The sequence below is a fragment of the Pelodiscus sinensis genome, chromosome 2 (assembly GCF_049634645.1).
Source record: "Pelodiscus sinensis isolate JC-2024 chromosome 2, ASM4963464v1, whole genome shotgun sequence".
Lineage (NCBI taxonomy): Eukaryota > Metazoa > Chordata > Testudines > Trionychidae > Pelodiscus > Pelodiscus sinensis.
The window spans coordinates 93,364,058-93,385,280 of NC_134712.1; the positions used below are offsets into that span (position 1 = coordinate 93,364,058).

The window sequence follows — 21,223 nt, forward strand, 5'->3', positions numbered from 1 at the left end:
GTGGAATGCCACTCTGGCACTCTATTTGTAAAATCTGGAATGGTGCTCAGATATTTCTGACAGGTGCTAGAAGGGATGTGGGGAGGAGGGGTAGGTGGAGAACCAGCAGCTACTGCCTCCTACTGCTACTCCTCCTCCACTGCTATGCTTAACACAGCAGCACAAGACACCAGGCGTCAGAGGCCTACTCAATAGAAGTGATCAGAAATACCCATCTGCTTTCCCCAACCCCCATTTCTCCCTCCCAGCTACTACTACTGGAACTGCAGGGTTCACACTGCAGTTAAATGGGTCATTGATCAGTTCTGGCCATGGCTGTAAAAAGGAATGGCAGATTGGATGCACTAATGGGGTATAAAAAGGCCTCTACCTCTTTGTACTGGGAGCAGAGGCTTGGACACTTTTCCAAGTCTCCTATCCTGGGAAATGGAAGCTCGGGAACCCTGGGGGCTTGTATGGTACATCCTAGAACTCAGCTCAGAAAGCTCATGGTCCCAGTGCTCCTACTATCCATAGAAAGTTCTGGCATCTTTGCTCCCCTTCCCCTGTTGCTCTGCCTGAGGTAGGGTTCTTAGGGAAGTGCCATGGCTAGCCTACAGTGGTGGAATGCTGTCAGGGACTCCTGCATCAGTCAGGGGTGCAGGCTTTTCTCTTTGTTATGTCCTGTGCAGGTGGCAGGTCACTAGCTGCAGAACCACCGTGCATTGCTGTCTCAGTTCAGAGTCAGCTTGGTGAGGGGTTGGTCCATCCCCCCTTCACTGTGCCTCTGTCCCTACCTCCTGTATGGTCAGTAACACAGGCACCATCCTCTTCCCCGCAAAGTAGTGGGATAGGGTGGAAATCCTTTCCCACTGCACAAGCCGAAGGCCAAGGGGGCTGGTAGGTGTACTGTGTGAGTGCCCCTCTGTTTTGCTGCTCCTGAGCAAATCGACCAAGACCCATCCCAGAAGGGTGACAAATGAGTTCTGACAGTTCTCTTTTTAGGGCTCATGCATTCTTGCACATCAGGCTGACATGGGGGAGGGAGAAAGACTGAGTTGTTGCATAAGGTGGGACCCTGGAGCCATACTTCTGTTAGAAGGATCTGCTAGTGGGTAGGGTCCATATAAAACTAAGTTTTCCAAATCCTCAGATATAGCTCTAGGCATATTATTACTATGACCCAGCGCCATCTTTCCCATTAGCACGACGGCAATTATTGCAATCCTAGGTAACTTGAGGCCACATAATGCATCTACAGCTTGGGGGCAGAGGAGGAAAAGTCAAGAATAGGAGCCTTTCCTATTTAAAAAAAGCAAAAAGAAAAAGAAGACAGCATTTGCATGAAGGGGCAGGAAGTTGGAGAGACCTCCATCTGCCCCTCATTCCAATAAACAGATCCATTCTCTTTCCATGGCTGAACTCTGTTTTGTAGCTATCTGTCAGGCACTGTGTTCTCCAGACCATACAGCCTCATTCAGTTTGTAGCAGAGCTCAAAAACTTCACAGCTGTGAAATAGCTGAGCAGTCTGGCCTGGGTGTTAACATGCAAATGTATGTATTCAATATTCCACTTACCTCCAGCATTCCAACATCCCCAATTGACACAAATTGCTTCTGAACCCAAGAAGACTCTACAGTTCATTGCCTCTGTCTGCACTCGGAAAAATATGTTCGCACTAGTCTGTGAACATAGTTCTTGTTAGAAAGGTAATATGCAGTTTGCTACGTGAGCATACACAGAGCCTCGCTACTGTAGAAACCAGCTTACAAAATCACCCAAGCTAGGAACAAGAATGTTGTAAAAGAATAGAGCAAGGGTGAGTACATGTGATAGGTAGTAGAGAAATATCAGACATGTCAGCACAGTCTCACAGCACACTGATAGCTTTTATGTCTCACTTGAAGAAGTGAAGGTACTGGCCCTATCACAAAGACTTCCTTTCTCCAAAATGTTAATCCAGCACTGAAAATAAATAGTTAAATAAAAGCCCCTCCCTTGTTCAATTGCTTATCTTTCACTTTTTTGGCTCGTTTGATGTCCTCATTTCACTAATTTTTCAGTCACCACAGTCTTCCAAGCTAAGTCCTGAATTACTGTTGTTAATAACAAACTGAAAAAGTGCCTTATTTTTGGGAGGAAATAATCCACTATTTGGCTACATCTAAACTACATCCCTCTTTTGAAAGAGGGATGTTAATGAGGCAGAGCAAAAGTGCAAATGAAGCGGGGATTTAAATAACCCGTGCTTCATTTGCATAATCGCATCACAGCATTCTTTCGAAAAAGGGTATTTCGAAAGTGAAACTACTGTCTAGACGTGGTCCTTTAGAAAAATAGTGCATTTTGAGTAGTAGCTTTTTCCGACAAATAGATGTAGTCTAGCCGTACCCTTACTGAAGCCTTCCATCATCAAAGAGAAAATATACCTCTTGGCCTCTCAAAATGCAAGATATTATTTTCTTCACACTCACTGTGCTGTAGTACAGTACAAACAATATAGTCTTGAATGTTTAATGAAAAAGAGCAGCAAATAGCATGGAGTAGTCATGAAAAATACTTATGACTCACAAAAAAGTACAAAGAATTTGGAAACCAGCAAATATTTTTAACAGCTGTATATTATGAAAACTTCCACAAATGTCAAAACCAGATAAGTAGCAAACACATCAGTTTGCATATGACTTTATTGTGAATAAAAAATAATAGCAGAGTTAAGAATACATTGATTGTTGAATTGTGTATCAAAATAATTAGTGAGACTAAATTAATGAGTATTGTTAGCTTAGTTAAACTACATTAATATGTGGAATCATATATTTTGCTGGTGTAAACAGATCTACAATAGCTGAGGATGTGGATGTTTGGTTTATAATGTTTAGAATTCAGTCTATGCAAAAATTGCTCCTTGCATTATGTTTTGAAATTTATGATGAAATTTATTATGATAAATTGCAGTGTATGATATGATATGTAATACCATTACATCTGTGTCATGATGTGTTGCTACCACTGTGATGAGCAATGTCCCCCATTTCCATTGTTAATCATGAGAGATGTCACTGTAATTCTCTTTTGGTTTTGTTTTGTAAATTATGTGTTTGTATTTTTGACTAGTCAATTGTTGAAGGACTTGAAAATTCAAATGCTGTTACCAGGAGTGTCCTCAATTCCCATCACCTACAAGGATCAACAAATGAGATGTAATTTTAACATTAATAAGATGTGCTTTCTGCCATAATCTTAATAAACGCCTCTAGTCACCACAAATAGGACGAATCTTTTTTGGGACTGCTGAATCCAATTCTTCTTAATTACCCCCATACAATTGCATTAACTTCAGAGGAGAATTTGCTTATAGTAGTCCCAGAGAAAGTGTAATCTCCTTGTCTCTACTTCATGAACAGACAGAGACCTCTGAGAATTTTTCAGTTACAGTCATGGAGAACAATGCGCTCCGAGGAAAGGCATGAATCCCAAACACTGCAGGGGTAACACTTTTACAACTATAGCTTGTGGTAATGATACTTGAGCTATAGGTCAGGCATTTGAATGTGGTAAAAAAGCTACTCATTAACAATCTGGATGGAAAATATTCACCTTGTATGTGAACAAGTGTGGGTGTCTGAAGATAAAGGAATTTGAACTGCTCACAATGACTACTGTTCTACAATTCAAGGTAAAATAGGAAGAGTTTCTAGCCACAAAGAAACATGATGATCCTTGTGGAGATGTGAGCAGCATGGACATGTGTCAAACTTGTATGTTAGAATATTTTGCAAGCCCAGCAGATGGAGCTCAGAACTGCGATCATTCCAGGGATTCAGATATAATTAGAAAGCATAATCTGTATTGCATTTTTACACTCTTTCTTCTGTATGCATGGTCCAAGGATGGTTCTTAAATCCTCACATGTGGATACAGACTTGGCTTGTTGGTCACCACCTTCCCAAGTCATGTGCATACATGGATCCCTCTCTCTCCCCCTGCCAATGTGTTGCCTCAGCATTTTATTGCTTTGATGCTTTCTCACTGTACTTTTCTTTCAAGCCTGGACAATCCATTATTTCCAATTTGTCTCTTTCTTTTTGGAAACAATGAGAAGAAACAGAAGGATCCAATGACAAACCTGATTTCTGTGCATACTCACTCACTGGCCTTGCTGCATTGCAGAGAGTGGTGTGTGTGAAAGATGCAACGACATACATACATGCTAAATCCCATTAGATGTTACTGTTTTGCCAAAGCCGGTAGAAACACCAGCTCCACTTAGTCATGATTATGAGGGTTAGCCAGCAGCCTGGGGTTTAAGGGGTTAACTACACCTAGCCAGGTGGAGTGACCAATAGGAATGTAGGTGGGATTTTTCAAACTGGGACAAAGGAATTTGGTTTTTTTTCCTTTTCTCCCTTTTGTCTCTGAGAGAGTTCTCTGCAGCTACAGAGAGGGACAAGCATGTCTCTCTCTCTCCAAGACACCATTCTTCATTTTCTGTAAGTAGGGTAAAGTTTAGGTAGTTTCATTAGGTTTTATTGTTTTAAGGATTGGGTATGGGATCTGAGATCTGGCACTGTTTAAAAGATGTTTTGGCTTTTCTTTGTAACTAAGTTCTAGGCCCATGGAGTTTCTCCATGAGTATATTTTGTTACCTCCCTATCTAGTTATTATGGTTGCAACAGGAATATTGTTGTAATAATAAAAGTTCTTTCTTTTCTTTTTATTAACCTGGCAGTGGTTAATGGTGTGCCCTGATTTTTGTTTTAGGGGTAAGATTTCCCAAATGATCTTTCCCCTGATTTCTTTATCAACATTTGGGTGGTGGCAGCGGAAGTTTTATTCCCAAGATCTAGGTTTTTAAGATCTTGGGGGGAAGTTTTATACCAAAGCCTGGTAGATAAGGCTTTGGGGTACACTTGCTGGCCCCCACTTCTGCATTTATCATGCCAGAGTGGGGAAGGAGCCATGACACACTTCTTTCCAGGTTGCCCTGTGGCCACAATGTTAAGGTTCTGTTCTCAGTTGTACTGTCTAAATTTTGCCTAAAAATTTGAACAAAAATTTATTAATAGTCCAAGACGTAGCATATAGCTGATTATCTCATTACAGAGTAATGACTGATTTTACCAGTCACTTTCTTTAACACATTGCTCTACTATAATTTTTAACATACATAGATTGGGACATTGCTCTCACACTATTTCTACTTTTGTAGCTAATGTCTTCTTTTTCATGCATTGTAGGTGACAGAAATTACATTATTTTTGGAATATAGAGATCCTTTTTGTACAGGGATTCTATTCCAAACCTTTTTCATGATTCTATTTCACTTACAACATGTAGAAAATCTATGGCATACCTTGATGCAAAAAATAGTTTTGTGCACTACTCGTTTTCAGACATTTCACTAGAGAATCATGCATTTTATTTCCAGTTTACTGTGGCTTATTACATATTAGAGTGGTCGTCAAGTAACTGCAGAGTCTTACTGTAACCTAGCCTACCATCATTCATTTCATTTAATTTTTGACATGCCTTCCACCAGCTTCCATACACTATTGTTTGGAGAGGGAAATTACTGTTCAGATGTTCAGACCATTATCGCACTCATAACTCAGACTTCTTAGTGCTCCTTTTCCCAAACACTAGTTAAAATAGAACTAGTTTGGAATTTTCCCCCATTTTGTTCTCTCCTGCCCCAGTTTTTGATAGAAACATAAATCTTTTTTAAACATTCTGTTTAATTGAAAATCCTTTTTTTCATCTAAAAGAGTATTGACAAGCATTTTAAATCAGCTCTATGTTAAACCCAGTTTAATAGTCTCCAGCTCCAGCTATCTGAAATAAATGATAACTATAAATAACTGTGCTGTAATCTTAATTAAGGGGAGGGGAGTTGCAAAGCTTGCATTACCAAGTATGCAAATGCTGTACATAATTATAAATGTATTAATTGCACATTTCAATCTGTGCCCAAAATGTGATCAACAATCCTGATTTCTAAAATTGGCCAAGGCAATAAGACAATTTTGACACACTCAACCTACATGGAAACATAAATCTTGTGCTGGTGGTTAACAGACCATTGAGACTGAATGAGTCTACCCAAACAATGGAACCATCACTGACAGAGGTGGGGGCAAGGTTCTCCCTGTTGCATGTGCTGGATGATGAAAAAAAGAAAAGAAAAGAAAAGAAAAGAAAAGAAAAGAAAAGAAAAGAAAAGAAAAAGCCATCATGAAGCATAAGGCAACGTCACATCTGGGCTCATAGTAACCAAGCCCAGGTTCATGCAGAAAAGAGACTTCCTTGTACCAGTCAGAAACTGAGGTTGGGAGACCTACTGACACACATGAGGATCTGAGGTGGGTGCTCTTAGAAAGACCAGGAAATGGACAGAACTACTAACCCAATGTAGAGCTGACATGGCAGGAAGGATTGAACCTGGGACCTTACAGGTTGAAGTCATGCATCTTTATTGCAGGAGCTAAGAGCCAACTGGCTGTCAGCTAAGGCTGTAGAGTAGGCTTCACTCTCTCATCCATCATCTTAGCACCTCTGGGTTACATATATCCCTCAACTGAGGAAGGACATCCCAAGTTTCTGGGGCCTCCCAGGTGTTCATCCCAAACAAACTCCAGCCCGTAGAACCAACAGACACTGGTCATCAGCAGGAGAGATTGAACTTGCAACATTAAGGGTTATAGTCATGTGCCTCCACAGCATGCCTTTCAGCTAAGGCTGTAAAGCAGACTTCACTCTCCTTTGTCAGTGGTCTCAGTGCCTTTGGATTATACCAGTAACATCGACAATGGTATAATCAGGTCAGTCCTGCCCTCTCTCCCCCCATCCATTTGTCAGTGTCAGGTATCTGTATATGTCTAAAGTCTGTATGGGGTGTATTACATTCTTCTTTCTCTCTCCATCTATGGGCTTGAACATAGCCAATGGATGAAGCACCCCTTCAGGGAGGCTAGACCTCTGGTTTTGCCCATGCACCCCCCTGGGGCCTTAAGACTCCTTCTCTCTCCCTTCCTGTGGAGCCCCAAGAACACCAGCCCCCTGCAAAGCCAGAGTCCCCAACACCTCCACAGCCAGATCCTGAGAAACCTACTCAATCTGATTATCTTAACAAAAAGAAGATTAAGAGGTAACTTGATTACAACTGTATAAGTACCTTCATGTGGAGCAAATACCAGGTAATAGTGGAGAAAGCCATAATAACAACCAATGGTTTAAGCTGAAGCAAGACAAATATAAATTAAAAATCATACACACATTTTTAACAAGGATTGAGATTAACTATTGGAACAAACTAGCAATGGAAGTGTCAAGAGTGATTATTTTTCTGGTAGATATGTTTAGCCAATACAAGTTACTGGGCTCAGTATGGGAATATCTAGATGAAATGTCACCGCCTATGATACATAGGAGATCAGACTAGATGCTAAAATGGTCCTTTATGGCCTTAAAATCTATGGCTATGTCTACACTACAAAGTTAGTTCGAACTAACGGACGTTAGTTCGAACTAACTTTCATAGGCGCTACACTAGCGCTCCGTTAGTTCGCATTTAATTTGAACTAACGGAGCGCTTAGTTCGAACTAGGTAATCCTCATTCCACGAGAATTAAGCCTAGTTCGAACTAGCTAGTTCGAATTAAGGGGTGTGTAGCCCCTTAATTCAAACTAGTGGGAGGCTATCCCTCCCCAGGATTCCCTGATGGCCACTCTGGCCAACACCAGAGAAACTCTACTGTCCCCCTCCCGGCCCCGGACCCCTTAAAGGGGCACGGGCTGGCTACGGTGCCTGTGCCAGATGCAAGCCTGCCAGCACCCAGCCAGCAGACCCTGCACCTGGCACAGATCGAGCCACCCACCCGATGCCCCCCAGCCCTCCCCCTCTTCCTGGGACCAGGCTGGTGGCTCCCGGGAGCTTGCCCGGGACTGCAAGAGGCGGGCACCCACCTGGGCTAGTGCGGACATCTTGGACCTCATCCACGATCTCCGCACTAGGCACAGGAAAGTGGCCGGCTAGGGCAGGAGAGCTGCCAGCCTGGCCACCCAGGGGCAGGTGTGCAAGAGAATCAAGGGGGTCCACTGAGACTCCCGACCCTGAGCCCTGAGCTTACAATGGCCATCCTGGGTCAGACCAAAGGTCCATCTAGCCCAGTAGCCTGTCTGCCGACAGCGGCCAACCCTAGGGACCCTGGAGGGGATGGACCGAAGACAGTGACCAAGCCATTTGTCTCATGCCATCCCTCTCCAGCCTTCCACAAACCTTGGGCAGGGACACCACTCCTACCCCCTGGCTAAGACTACTCCATGGACCCAACCTCCATGACTTGATCTCACTTCCCTTTAAACTCTGTTCCAGTTCTAGCCTTCACAGCCTCCTGCTTCAAGGAGTTCCACAGGTTGACTCTTTGCTTTGTGAAGAACAACTTTCTGTTACTAGTTTGAAGCCTGCTACCCATTCCTTTCCTTTGGTGTCCTCTAGTCCTTCTTTATGGGAACTAATGAAGAAATTTTCTGTATGCACCGTCTCCACCCAACTCCTGCTTTTAGAGACCTCTATCCTGTCCCCCCTCCGTCTCCTCTTTTCTAAGCTGAAAAGTCCCAGTCTCTTTAGCCTCTCTTCATATGGGACCTGTTCCCAACCCCTGATCATTTTAGTTGTCCTCCCCTCTCCCAGCCTCTCTCTTCCCCTCTCCCACCTCCTTTTCCTAGTCTCCCCCAGTTTTGTTCAATAAAGACAGATTCCATTTTGGAAAACACGTTATCTTTATTTTGTACATCAAGAAGAGGGGCTAGGGAAGGGTAAGTGGAAGGAGGTGAGGAAGGAATGGGGCACGAGCCCCCGATGGGGAGGACTGGGCTGGCTCTGTGGGCTTCTGGGGGTGGAAGCTCTCCTGCAGCCCCCCAATTGCTCCCTCTCCCTAGATGGCAGCCTGTGGCAAGTGCAGCCGGGCTGATGGCTGAGTGCTGTGATGTGCCCATTGTGGGCACTCAGGGCAATCCAAGCCAGGAGTGCTTTGCAAGCGGGGCACCCCTGAGAACTGTCTGTCCGGGGTGGGGGTCGGGTCCCTTTAAGCACAGCCCTTGGCTAGCCTGAGACAGCATCTCCACGCTCTAAGACCTCCTCTGATGCCCTGCCGGCACTGCTTCCGGCCATCCTTAAGCCTGGTTCAGGGTCCACTTAATGTGGACGCGCTAGTTCGAATTAGCAAAACGCTAATTCGAACTAGTTTTTAGTTCTAGATGCGTTAGTTCGAATTAACTAATTCGAACTAAGTTAGTTCGAATTAACGTTGTAGTGTAGACATACCCTATGAATCTATGACAAAAAAAACCCTTCCGTTGGTTTAGTGGTAAAGGATCAGGGCCTAGGTGAGGAATTACCTCTTGTTTTTGATACAGTGATCTCTAAAACCTGGTATATCATTGTGGAGTATCTGTTGCTCATTGACTCATTTGTTGCTGAGTCAATAAACTGTAACACAGTGTGTTTCTCCTTGTTACATAACCAAAAGAACTTTTATATAATACAGGATGCATGCAATACTTTGCTAAAATTTAGAGGAATGTTGAAAATGCATGCAGTAAAAGTTTTTCTCCATTTCCATTGACTTGGTGTGAACAGTGGGTTCATTTAGGTGTTGCTAATTTGTTGGTCACTGGCTTGTAGGTTGACTTAACACTTTTTTTTTAGACTATTTGATCATCATGAAAGTTTATGTAGCTTAGCAAATTTTATGTAGCAGATGCAATCCATGTTGAACAAGGAGAGGTCCTGTACAGGCAGGCTGAGATTTGCAGTCACCTAAGGTAGTTCAAAACCCACTTCCTATTTGGTGTTTATGTCTTTTAATTGTAATAATACTATGAAAAAATGACTTTTCAGGTGCATTTTCTGATCCTTGTACAACTGTCATTATAGCTATTATTCTCTGCCCCTTACCACTGTCTGAAATATACAGTTATCAGGACAGCTATATAAAAATTGATGTTTAATTTTATGAAGCTATTTGAAACTTAACGTGTATGATGGTACTGTGAATGGACTGCATTTTGTGGATTTGGTTGCTATGTGTAACAATACTTCCAACAGCTTCAAATTATGTGGGTTGTGTCCAATTTTGGTGCTTTTGGGTTTTGGCCCATGCAACCTCTGGAAAGAAAAAAAGGCCAAGTTGCCTAAATACTGCATGAAACAATGTAGTCTACAATTCAAGGTGATATGAGAGATGCTGCTTCTCTAAATAGGATCAGCAACAGTCAAAACTTAGATTAGTTTCAAAACTAAGTTATGGGAAACAGGCTACATCTAGACTGCAAGCTTCTTTTGAAAGAAAGGCTTTTTTGAAAGATACTTTTGAAAAAGCTTCTTTAGAAAAAGAGCGCCTAGCCTACAACCAGTACTTTTGAAAAAGTAAGCCGCTTTTTCGAAAAAGAGCACCCAGACAGTCTGGATGCTCTCTTTCAAAAAAGCCCTGTTTGCCTTCAAGAACACCTTTTTTCAAAAGAGCACTTTCGAAAAAAGGCGTTCTTCCTCATAAAATGAGGTTTACCATGGTCGAAAAAATGACTGCCCTCTTTTCAATTTCATTTCAAAAGAACTCGGCAGCAGTCTAGACGCAGGGAAGTTTTTTCAAAAAAAGGTTACTTTTTTCAAAAAAAACCCCTGTAGTCTAGACACACCTTGTGTGTCTCTGGTGGACACAAATAAGTGCTTGAAATCTATCAGTCTCAAACATTACTTGACCTCCCAGGCATGAGTGCTCCATTTGTTTAAAGCCCAGAGAAGGGTCTATTCCCCCTGATAACTGATAGAAAGCTTTTCAAAAGAAAAGCTGCGATTAGTTTCTGGAAATTGTCTCATAGAGCTCTCTCTCTCCTTAGATGACTGCCTATTTACATATCTGTGTTGCTCTGCTCTCAGATGCTAAGATCAAGGGCAAAAAGTAGGCAGTAACTGCACAGAACAACAAAATGGAGTCACAGGAGCATTTAGGAAAGGCAGTTTCATTGCTCCTTTACATTATAACTCTTCTCAATTTTTGTAATTCAATATTCACATTTAGGAGCAGCACCCACTAGAGGATGAATGAATAATTTTTCTTTCCCACTGGGTAAAGACCCTTTGAACTCCTTTTGGAAATGTGAAGATGTTTTCTAACTGCTCTCATTTTTGTTCACATCCATCTTTAAGGCCTTGCAGATCCTGTGGTCATACTGCAAATGGGTCCCTCCAGAGCCTAGCTTCTGAACCAAGTAGTGAGATTAGGGCTTCTGAACCAAGTAGTGAGATTACTAGCTAACTGTAAGGTGATCCAAAAGCAAATTGAAGCAAAACCCAAGTCATCCATGAGAATCTACCAGTTGTGCCAGAGCTACACTTTCACAGTGGCATATGAGGATGAAGGCAAAGGTAATTTGAGATCCTTGAGGCTGGAGAAGGGCAGGCTTGTATCTGGTGTAATTTAAAGTAATCCCAACACACACACACACACACACACACACACACACACACACACACACACACACACACACACGAAATCTTTATCCGCTCTGTTAGGGAAGCCTTATCTGAAGGCCTCTGGGGACATGCCAACCACCACCATCAGTAGGCCAATTGAGCCACCATCAGTAGGCCAATCATTGGGGATACGTCTAGATAGAAGGCTTCTTTTGGAAGAAACTTTTTCGGAAGAGATCTTCTGAAAAATCTTCTTTAGAAAGAGAGCGTCCACACAGCAAAAGCGCATCGAAAAGGTGATCTGGTTTTTTTGAAAGAGTGTCCAGACTGAATGGACGCAATCTTGCATTTAAGTTGTGATTGCTGTGGACGGAGTGGCCACCACGACACTGCGCTGTTTCCTCTTTCCTCTTCTTTCGAAAAAACTCCCTCTTCTGCATCCACACTTGCCTTTTTCTGTCCTCAGTGCTTCCCAGAGCTCAGTGCACCCTCTAGCCCTCAGAGCCACATGGCGCAAAAGGAAGGATGTTCCAGTGACGATTAAGAAGGCCTGGGGCTCCAGCTGCTGCTGCTGCTACAGTAGCAGTGGTGGTAGCCAGGAACCCTGAGCCCCTTTGAATTGTCAACCCCTGAGGCAATGATTGCCTCTTTGCCCCCCTGGGCCTGATTACTGCTACTAATGATCATCTATGAGAGATAGACTGTTGTCAGGCTTTCCCATTGAGAGAGCTGCAACCAAACAAGCAGAGTGATGGAGCAGACTGCTTCCACACAAGACTGACATAGGTACCTCAGCATGGCCAGCAAGACCCCACCTGTCACACCAGCATCTGATTTGGAAAAGTGAATGACTTTGAGAGAGACTTTCACTTTGAGTTTTTATGGATGCTGAAGAGGGTGGTCTTTTTCACTAGCCCCGGAAAGAACCGGTTCCTCATTGGGATCTGTTTCAGGTCCTTAACTCGGTGCACAGAACGGATGAATAGTACAAAAGCAAAGCACTTCCCCTTACCAATACTGGCTGCAGTGCTCCGTGGCTTTATCCTTGCCCTAAAAAAGGACTTACATCGCAAAATCACGTGTCAGCAGATAACTTTTAACCCTTTCCTGGCTGAGCTATATGGTCTTAGTATGGCAACAAAGAATTTTCAACAGTGAAACCCATTCCTTAGTTTTATTTAATTGAACAACAAGTAAATAACAAAAGCAACAAAGCACTTAAAAAGCTATGTACACAGTTGAAAGTTAACTGGTATGTCCCAGTGTGGTGCACCAGTAAGAGAGTAGCTGGCTGAGGGAGGGGCTTTGATTGCTGCTGGAGTAGTGACAAAAATAACTTGTGTCACTAGACCCTGGGTGGCATGGCAATAGCTCATCCATGCTCCAGCCCCGAGCTCTCCCAACCATCTTTCCTGAGGCTCTCTATACCCTACAACTCCTTGTGTCCCTCACACCCGTCGTTGAATCCTGCACCTCCCACATCCCCACCCCTTGCCCTGATCTCCCCTACAAGGCCATTTATGCTGGACTAGGGGGACAATAGCCCCCCCTCCTGAGTTTGAAACCCCTGGATTTCATGCTCAAGGTCTGCTTAAAGCTGAATACCTTGACTGCAGAGGCAGGTCTGAACTGCAACAGATTTAGCTGCTTGCAGCTTTGCCTTTGAGGCAGGCAGAGCATTCCTCTTTTGTATGCTCACATTTTGAATACTGTAGATCTGGTCACCCCCATCCATCCATCCATCCATCCATCCATCTGGAAAAGGTACAGAAAGGGCAACAGAATGATTAAGGGTAAGGAACAGCTCCCATATGAGGATAGATTAACAAGACTAGGACTCTTCAGCTTGGAAAATAAATGACTAAAGGGTGGGGGCGGGGGGTATGTTAGATGTCTAGAATACCATGAATGGTATGGAAAAATAGAATAAGGAAATGTTATTTATTCTTTCACTAACATAACACAAGAAGCTGCCCCACTTCAATTTATAGGCAGCAGATTTAAAACAAAAACAAAAATTATTTCTTCACAATCAACTTGTGGAACTCTTTGCCAGGGGATGGTGGAAAAGCCTAAACTATAACAGGGTTTCAATAAAAACACGATAAGTTCAAGGAGGATAGGTTCATCAACGGCTACCAGCCAGAATGGGCAGGGATGGTGTCTCTACCTTCTGTTTGCCAGAAGCTGGGAATGGGTGACAAGGAATGTATCATGATGACTGTCTCTTCTATTTATCTCTTCTGAAGCACCTGGCATTGACCACTGTTGACAGACTGGATACTGGGCTAGAAGGATCATTGGTCTGACCCAGTATGGCCATTCTGCTGTAGAGCTGAAATGTATCTGACCCCTTGCTGTAACCCACTAGACCCCATTCCCCTTCCAGAGTTGAGATACTAGACCCTGGGTGGCATGGCCATAGCTCACCCATGCTCCAGCCCTGAGCTCTCCCAGAGCCCAGGAGTCTTGACAGCGTCTCTCTCTCTCCACAGAGTTAGTAACAAAGAAAGAATATAAATTAAAATATTAAGGCTAACCAGTGTCTTTTAAGCAAGTTGCCACAATATGTCACAATATGTTAGTGTTAGAGCTGAGTGGATCTAACATTTATTTAATTTTTCTTTTATATAATTATTAGATACAGTGCTCCTGTCAGCTAATTGCTAAGTTGTCTGCTAGAAAAAATAGAGTTTTCTGGTGCTTTGGTAGCCCCTGGATAGAGATAATGCATGTGTGTGTGTGGCCGGTGGGGGGGGGGGGGGGGGGGAGGGTGGATGTTGTTGGTTCCCCGCTCCCCATTTGGTGCTTGGTTTATACTGAGCATGCTCAGTAACACTACTGCAACCTCTGTCCTCAGTCCACCCTCCTATGTTTTCACTCTCTCCCCCCATCAGAGCATGCACAGGTTGCCCCCCCAAATCTGAAATGGTACCCCTGCTCCCCCCACCTACGCAGACCAACCTCCCGCCCTGAGCCCACCATACCTCTCAAGCCCATGCCCTTACCCCTACAACACCCCCACATCTCTACCACTTCCCTGAGTCCTCTATATACCCCCAACACCTTGTCCTGAGCCCACCCCCACTCCATCTCCTGCCTTGAGCCCCCTGCACTCCCCTCCTATACTTAAATTTCTTACAGATACAGTCATATCACAGCCCAGCCCCAACCTGCTGCCCTCATCCAAGGGATGTTGCAATACAATAGTATCTGTAAGAAATTGAAGATACTTTCACCCCGGTAGTATGTGTGATGAGCCCTATTTGGAAAGGCATAATATAATTAGATGATAAACAATATTTTGGCAGGGTTTAGATTACCACACAATGTGAATTTATATTGTACCAAAAATAAGAAATAAACCTACAGGTGTTTGGACTTCTGTAAATATTAATGTTTCCAGCATACTAGTTATAAATCTCATATTGGGACATGTGCTAGTATATTATTAAAGTGCATGTTTGATATAATAGGTCAGTGGCAGATGTTATCAAAGATTGGTGTGTGTAGACCTAGGAGGCTCAGATATTTCTTTGCATTGGTCTGTTTTTCTCTGCATCTGGCCAGCTAAATAGGAATTTCTCCACAGAGGCAATGTTTGTGATTGTTTTCAGCACCTCTTCCTATGAGAGTCCTGGGCTAAGAACATTGGTTTTTGACAGATGATGTTCCTAACTTCCTCTATTTTTGCAGAGTCTAAAAGAGTGAATCAAAATCAGAATCAGTGGTACCGTTTATACATCTTGATTACATTTACCAGCAGAGGGCAGTGCATACCGACATTCCCTTTTTTTATTTTCAAAGCTGCATGAGTCCACAGATCATTAAAAATCTGTTCAGTTCTAAGAACATGAGACTATTAGCTTTGTCACCCAGGTTACAATCAAGACATATTAGAATCAGAAAGTGAAACAAGTCAGGAGAAAAGTAGACACAAAAGAAAAATTCTGTAGCATTAATGATTGGATAGGTTTTTTTTCTTGTTAACCAGGCTAAAAAATTGATGACAAATGATTTATTTTTACATTACCAGAATAGCTTTCAAAATATAATTTCAAGCCATTGGATTGCCCTATAGAAACCAGGCAGTGAAATGTTACTGGTAAAACTTCTTGACAATTTTTACATGTTGTACAATTATAATTCCTGTCTTGACAGACATGGAACTCTATCCACTCCAGGGTTCCACTCATTTTTCCAGTAGAAACCTGCATGCAGAGACCCTTATCAATGGAAAGGCTGTTATGTGTAGAGAAAGAGAACAAACTCACAGCCCCACTCTACTGGTGTAGGTGGTCTGGAATTGGCCAGCACATCCCAGTTAATGGTACTGTGTACTGTGAGTATATTGCAGTCACTCACGCAGGTTGTGAGAGTTGTGCAGTGATTCTGGAACAATTTGTATAGTGGGGGTGCTGCAAACATTCAACCAAACTGTAAATCCTGTATACAATGAAAATCACTTCCAACCAGACGGTGTGGCAGTACTCTCAGCATCTCTCGTTCCAGCACCTGTGGAATTGTGGAGATTAAAAACCAAATACACATCAAATTACACCTTTTTTCAATGGGCAGTGAGTTGTTCATTGTGCTTTAATGTTGTAAAACACAACACGTTATCCAGAACTGACTTTGCTTACACTGTACATAATCTGGATGCAGAACAGCTTCCAGATGTGCAGGGAGGAGCAGATGTTGTACAATATGCTTGCCTTCTGTGTCCACTGCCATCTTGTGGTTATAAGTCTTCAGTGATGTGACAGCGAAGAGGAGTCCTGTGGCACCTTATAGACTAACAGATTTATTGGAGTATAAGCTTTCGTGGGTAAAGACCCACTTCGTCACATGCATGTAGTGGAAATTCCACAGTGATATGATGAGGTTTCTTGATCTGGCTGGCCAAGTAACAGCCTGGTACATTTCATGAGTATTATCAACTGAGGTGATGGCCTGAGGCACAGTAAAGTATGGTTAGCCGTAAGTAGTAATTAGTCCCCATGTAAGGTCCTATGTCAAATTCACTGTTATAGGATGAATTTAAATACCCTCAGAGGAATATGGATTTCTTTTTAAATACTGTTCCAATTAGTTTGTTCATGGTCTTTCTAGAGAATGAATGCCCTGGACATTAGGCAATTTAGGGACTTGAATCATCACTCAGTTGTTCATTCATCATCTGATGAAGATTATTTGGAGCTCAGTGAATCCCATGGACATGTCTCAGTGCCACCAGCTTTGGCTTTGAGTTTATTCAGGAATGGAACCTGAAGGACAAAAAAAAAAAAAAAAAAAAAAAAAAAAAAAGAAAGTAGTCAAATACTTGGCAAAAAAAGTTGTGTTTCTAAGGTTTGGAATCACTTTAGGCCTTAGTACACTTTTCCAGAACACACTTGACTGATCTGAATGTAGTGAGGCTTTTTAGGTGGTGAGAAGCTCCTGAAATCTTTTCACTCACATATACAAAGACCATGATTGAGGTGAACCAAGGAGCTTTATCCGTAATAAAAACACATGCTAGAAAATTAAGTCCAAGCCCAGACAAGAAGAGCATGAACTACTCTGCACATCTGTGCAGGAGATTCGATTCTTTCCTGAGCCACTCCAAGGGGCAGCCAAGAGAAGAAAAGGATGGTTGTTCAGGACCACAAAAAGATGCTTCTTGAAATTCACCAAGTGAAACTCAAGCGGTAAGGAATTTAATAATACACCAGAAGTTCAAAGGTTGAATTTGTTGTGTTGGATTGGAAGTATCATGAGAACTTGAAAACCAACTATTTCCAGAAATCTATCAAGAGCAACCTCTATCAGTACCACTTCTAGTTCCTATGGCAGTTGGGATGTAGATGTACAAAAACATACACTCAAATATAGAAAATCCTTAACTGGAGTTTTTTCAAAACATACAAGTCTGATTGAATTTTGGACAAAGATGAGTGCTGAGTATGGCTTGGTGTATTTATGTATTTATGCAAATTACCTCCACAGTTCCTCCACAACACCAAGATAAAATGTGATACATGATGTGTAGCCATTTCAATTTACATTGTACTATAACATGGAAGAACAGACCATTTTCAGATATGAAATTGTGTCAGCATGGAGTTCCAGTGGTATTATTTGTGACGGCAACACCCTTTGCCTAGGTATTTTTTGCCAGGCATTTTTAGTGTACAGTGAGTAAAAATAATCAGCAACACATTCCTAGCTATCATTTAACAAGTTGCAATTTAGTTTGAGACTTTCCACGATTTATCTGAAGAGGTGGCAGGCAGATGGTGAAAATGTTTTCTGCTAACTAATTAAATCTGTCACAGGTAAATCAGTAGATAATGCCAGATGACAACTTTAAATTGTAGCTTACAGTCAATAATAATAGTATAAAGAAAGGGGAAAGTATCAGTATGATATAAGCCTCTGAGATCTCAGTTGAACCCAGAGATGCTTTGGAAGGCATTGGGTTGAGTTTTTTATGGCCCATTGTTGTCTTGCTGATTTTGAGATTCTGCTAGCCAGAGCTTCCAGGGATCTGTAGCAAATAGAATCGATGCTGGAATGTATATACAAAAATGGCCTGAGGTTAGTAATGTCCTGAAGTTAAATATAACATTTTCCAAACCAAGCTGTAAAATATAAATCTCCTTCTAATGAAAGGTTTGGAACAGAACAACAACTTTATGCGAAATCATGCAGACTGTACATTATTTCTGTTATGTAAACAAACTACTATTGTTCTAAATACTCTAATATATTCTTATTACATCAGACATTAGCCCAATAAAGAAGCTGCAGGACTAGCAGCAATTAGACACATAGCAGTCTCATAGTGAAACTGGAGCAGCTGCATGACACATAGAAAATTCTTACATGTGAGTAGTTGTCCCATTGACTTCAATGCACTTCAGTCTTTTGTTGAACAGGGATAGACTTAGCCAAATGCTTAAACGATTTAATGAACTGGGTCCTTGGTGGATTAACCTTTGACATGGGCTCAAATCCTGTGACAATGAAGCCTTTTTAAAGTCCACAACACGAAAAATTGTGATGCTTGCAGAAACAGCTGCATCATGAACAGCTGCCTCCTGAACCTATGCATGAAGAGGAAATCTCAGCTTTTATTTGATACAATAAAGTCACGAGCCCATTTGCTTGTGATATAAGCTAATCATTATGGTTGAAAGCTTGTCACTTTCTCCCACCCCTCCAAAGTTCATGAGTTAGTCCTGATCTCCCTAGAATTGCTTAGGCATAGTATCTACAGGTCTCTTGTTGGGGGATGTGATAGACTAATTCATAGGCCCACTGCAAAATCTCTTTGTGAAGTAGATAACAATGCAACCAGGGACACATTTTAACAGTAGCATCAACCAGGCCTAGAGAACAAAGCATAGGTCTGAACTGACTGCAAGGGACAATAGTATGCTCATGTTGGCCTGACACTTCCTCCCTCAGTAGCCTTACCCATGCCATTTAACCTTACCTCTTCTGTCCCTGCTATAAAATGAGGATAATAGTATTTTCCTTATGGAGTTTCTGTGATGATTAGTAAGCTAATATCTGTTAACTGTTAAATGTTAAATGTTAAAATTCTCCAGATTCCTCAAAAAACATTCCAGAAGCTGAGACCCTCAGTTTACTAAGATTATCCATTAAAACCCTTTAAAATACATACAACAATTAAGCACAAAAAGCAAGTACTCGAACTCCATTTGGCTTGAAGAAGGAAATTAATTCATAAGAAGATGCAGTCAGGGGACATAGGCACTCCTGAGTTTATATAGATAACGGGGGCAAGTATGGAGGTAAAAACTGGTCAGGAATTTTTAAAGGACTTTTTCCATTGAAACCTTCAGGCTATGTCTACATTGCAGAACTTTTCCATGAATCCCGAAAAAGCTCTGCCATGTCCAAGGAATGCATCTGCTTTTCCGGAAAAAAAAAGTGTGAAAAGCAGATGCATTTTTTTGGCATCCTTATAAACCTCATTCTACGAGGAAGAAGGGATGTTCTGAAAGAGGGTTTTTTCTGACATATGGCCCCGTGTAGATAGGCCAAATGTTAGAAAAGCCTCTTTCGGAAGAAAAGCAGAAAAAGATACGCAAATCACAATTCGCAATTTGCATATCTTTTTCCAACTTTTCCCTGCAGTGTAGACATAGCCTCAGTTTCAATATTCATCTTTGTAACATAGATGAACATAATTTATTGAGGGAAAGTCAACATAGATTCTGTAAAGGGAAATCATGCCTTACTAATATACTAGAATTCTTTGAGGGGGTCAACAAGCATGTGAACAAGGGGAATCCAGTGGATATAGTATATTGTAGATTTCCAGAAAGCCATTGACAAACTTCCTCACAAAAGGCTCTGAAGTAAAGTTAGTTGTCATGGGAAGGTCCTCTGATGGGTTGATAACTGGTTAAAAGACAGGGAACAAAGGGTAGGAATAAATGGTCAGTTTTCAGACTGGAGAGAGGTAACTAGTGGGACCAATCCTATTCAACTTATTTATAAATGATCTGGAGAAAGGGATAAACAGTGAGGTGGCAAAATTTGAAGATGATACTAAACTGCTCAATATAGTGAAGAGCAAAGCAGACTATGAAGAGCTTCAAAAAGATCTTATCAAACTAAATTATTGGGAAACAAAATGGTAACTGAATTTTAATGCTGATAAATGCAAAGTAATGCACATTGGAAAAAATGATGCTGACTAATTTAACTATAGCTACTCAAGAGAGATCTTGGAGTCATCATAGATATTTCTCTGAAAACAGCCACTCAATGTGCAGTGACAGTTAAAAAAGCAAACAGAATGTTAGGAATAACTAAAAAGGGATAGAGAATAAGACAGAGAATATCTTATTGCCTCTATATAAAACCGTGCTATGCCCACATCTTGAATGCTGCATACAGATGTGGATGTCTCATCTAAAAAAAAATATTGGCATTGGAAAATGTTCAGAAAAAGGCAACAAAAATGATTAGGGGTTTGGAACGGGTCCCATATGAAGAGAGATTAAAGAGACTGGGACTTTTCAACTTAACAAAGAGGAGACTAAGTGGGGAGGTGGTAATATGAAAATAAAATCATGGTGATCTATAAAATCATGACAGGTATGGATAAAGTAAATCAGGAAAAGTGATTAATTTGTTCTCATTCTATAAGAACTAGGGGTCACCAAATTAAATTACTAGGTAGCAGGTTTAAAACAAACAAAATAAGTTTTTCTTCACATAGTGAATGGTCAGCCTGTGGAACTCCTTGCCAGAGGATGTTATAAAGTCCAGACTTTAACAGGTATGGCAGGGTATTACCCTGCACTGTCCCTTTAAGGGACTGACAAGGAATTGGGGGAAGCCCAGCTGAGGCCATTAAGGAGGGCCCAGCTGGAGGCCATATAAGAGCAGCTCCTGGGGGGAAGAGAGAGACTTGCCTGCCTGCAATGAGAGAGGCTTTGGCCTAGCAAACCCAGACTATCCGGCCTGAGGCCCAGGGCTGCAAGGAGGCAGTCATAGAGGGTGGAGATCACATGGAGGCAGCCCTAAAAGGCTGGGCTGCAAAGAGACAGCTGAGGTAGGCTGGAGGAGTTCGAACCAGGGAAGCCCCAGGCCATAAGACCACAAGGCAGGGTTGCAGGAGGCAACTGGGCAGGCAGATGAGTGCCTTTGGCCAGGGAGGAATAGCTGGGAGAGACTGCAGTCGGCCCGGAGACAGTGCTAGAGAGAGACTGGTAGTGGGTCACTGAGGCCTGGAGGGCACTGAG

General features: G+C 42.1%; 1 long non-coding RNA gene across 1 annotated transcript in view; it reads left to right on the forward strand.

The window, feature by feature from the left end:
• Positions 1 to 4,269: 4,269 nt before the first annotated feature.
• Positions 4,270 to 21,223, forward strand: part of LOC142826746 (uncharacterized) — a 68,223-nt gene continuing 51,269 nt past the window's right edge. Inside the window, exon 1 of the long non-coding RNA XR_012900976.1 lies at positions 4,270 to 4,473. This is a non-coding gene — a long non-coding RNA (uncharacterized LOC142826746). The remainder of the gene's footprint in view (positions 4,474 to 21,223) is intronic.